This window comes from Miscanthus floridulus, chromosome 10 (genome assembly GCF_019320115.1).
Source record: "Miscanthus floridulus cultivar M001 chromosome 10, ASM1932011v1, whole genome shotgun sequence".
NCBI classification, from domain to species: Eukaryota; Viridiplantae; Streptophyta; class Magnoliopsida; order Poales; family Poaceae; genus Miscanthus; species Miscanthus floridulus.
In genome coordinates, this window is record NC_089589.1 from 2,872,272 (window position 1) to 2,874,788 (window position 2,517).

Consider the following 2,517-nt stretch of genomic DNA (forward strand, 5'->3'; position numbering starts at 1 on the left):
GATTGCTCCCCATTGGGAGCTGTGGCTCCACCTCTTCTGGACGGGGCATACCACTAAGCCGACGGGTATGTTGGGTATGAGGAAGGCGGTGAGGGCCAGCGGCTACACTCTCCAAATGCGCTAGGACCGTCAACACCTCTACATCCCGGCCTAGCTCACGTCAACGAATCACTGTTGGTACACGAGCTGGTTCTATCTTCGCAATGACAATGGTGGACTTCCCCCCCTACACCGGGCGGATCGTGGGGAGCTGCCCGGAGAGGTGAAAGTATGGCGTCCCGAGGGAGGATCAGCCTAAGCTGCAACCGCTCCTGGAGGGGCTGGAGAGGCTGCGGGACCATGGCCTTACTGCAGCTATGGTCGTGGCCGCCTTCCACCACCGGAGGGTGTTGCTGCTGATGGCGCGGCGGTGGCGCCTGTTCAAGATGAGGCCGGATGAGCCGATCGAGGGCATCTGGATGTCTGCCTCCGCCCTCTCCGATGAGGAAATTCTTCGCTGGGTGAGGGAGACGGTGGAGGCGAAGCTAAGGAGCGGTGGCCTAACCCCCTTCGCGATGCACCCGTCGCGGGGGTTCCTCTCGCTGGTAAGTCACGCGCCGCTGCAGCCCCCGAGGCCTCCCCATTTCTCATCATTTCTTGTTCCCTTATCCATGTTTGTCATTCCTGCAGGGGATGAGGGACGTGCGAGACTCCCCGCCACCCGTTCCCAAGGACGCAAGGCGACGGGCGGTCAACCGGGTGCACACCGAGGCGCAGAAGAGGCGGAAAGACGCCAAGGTGGCGAAGTGCACGAAGAAGATCCTCGCGTGCGAAGAACTGGAGAAGCACCGCCGGCAGCAAAGGAAGGACGGTCTCCCATTGGAGGAGTCCCCGTCGCCATCGCTATCGATGGACGCTTTGGATGGAGATGACGAGGGCGAGGTGGGGCGGGGTCCCCTAGACCATCTCCCTAACGTCGGGGAGACGGTGCCTGGGGCATCAGCATGCAGTCCGACACTCCTAGGGGGAAGAGGAGCTGCCTCGGGGCCAGCAATCGGCTGCCCCAAGGCCGAGGCCGACACGCCCGAGGCACGGGCGTTGGGAAAGCGCATCGTTAGCCCGGTGGGCTCGACGGCAGCGGTGGAGCAGGTGGCGGCGGGGGCGACCCAACTGCCCCTGCAGAGGACCAAGGAGGCGTCGAGGTCTGTCGAGGACCGGCCGGTGCCGGTAGATACAGAGGTCGTGCCTCTGCCTCCACCTCCGCCATTGCCTTCGCAGAGGAGGGTCGCCGTGCTGAAGCGGCTACAGCCTCGCTCGAGGTAAGCGTATTTTCGGCAGAGTCGCAGCATTTTCTGTCCGTTCTTCGGTCTCATGCTGACCCCGTAAGTATTCTGTCTTTAGCCGAAAGCGACCTACGGAGGTGCCCACCTTGGCGCCCCTTAAGGCGCTCAAGGTGAACCCTGGCTCCACCGCCCACTGGGTGGCGGAGGCGCAAGCCGCCATACAGCGTGGTGCGGCATCGGCGAGTGTCGACCCGAAGGAGCCGGCCACCCAAGGAGGGGCTACCGAGGCGACCCCGACACAGGTGGGGGAGGGAGCGCCTCCGTCCCATGAGGCCGAGGCTTGTGAGTCAGATGGGGCCGAGGTGCCCTCAATTGCCAAGGCCACCGAGGTCGTGGCCCCCGGGCCTCTGAGGTCGAGCCCCCCCGGGCCTCCGAGGCCGAGGCGATGGAGGCCGGGGCGCCCAGGACTACCGAGGCCGCAGCGGCGGGGGCCGGAGCCCTCAGGACCACCGAGGCCACAATGGCGGAGGCCGGAGCCCCTGAGGCTACCGAGGCTGATGTGATTATGGCGAAGCCGTCAGCCCAGGAAGTGGAGATGAAGGCGGCGGAGGCCTCGGTGGCTCCCCTGGTCCAATACCTTCTGCCGTTGCGGGACAGCGCCCAGGAGGCAGAGGTTTATCCGATCTCCTCCGATGATACTTCCTAGGCACAGGAGGTGGTCGACGCCGAGGTGGCCAGCGCCGTGGAATAGCCGGCTCCGACCTCGTGTGAGGGAAGCTCGACCCTCGTGCGGGTACGACCCAAGCCCCGCGGGTGGGATCACCCGCGTGTTCTGTGGCAGAGCCGGGGCGACCCTAAGGGGGAGCCTCTGTTCGCCCTTGAGGACACGGCCGAGGGCGGGCGCTAGGACACCTTCGAGCAATATCGCCAGCTGGCGGAACGGTCACTGCGGATGACGCTGTCCGTGGTGGCCGACGATCTGCCCGGCATCGCCCAGGTTGCGCCTTCTTTTCTCATGTGGTGTTGTCTTTTTCCGAGTTTTCTTGTAGTGAATGACCCCTGTTCTGCTTACCCAGGAGCTCGAGACCCAGTCCCTTGGGAAGTCGGTCTTTCTCCGGTAGGAGAGGGATGTCTGGGACCAGCTTCAGCAGCAGAAGGGCCTGCTTGCCGGCGCCAACGAGCTCCTGCGCGGAGCACGGAGGTGGAGGACCTCCGCCTTTGCTGTGCCGATGCAAAGGTCGAGGCGGCCACAACC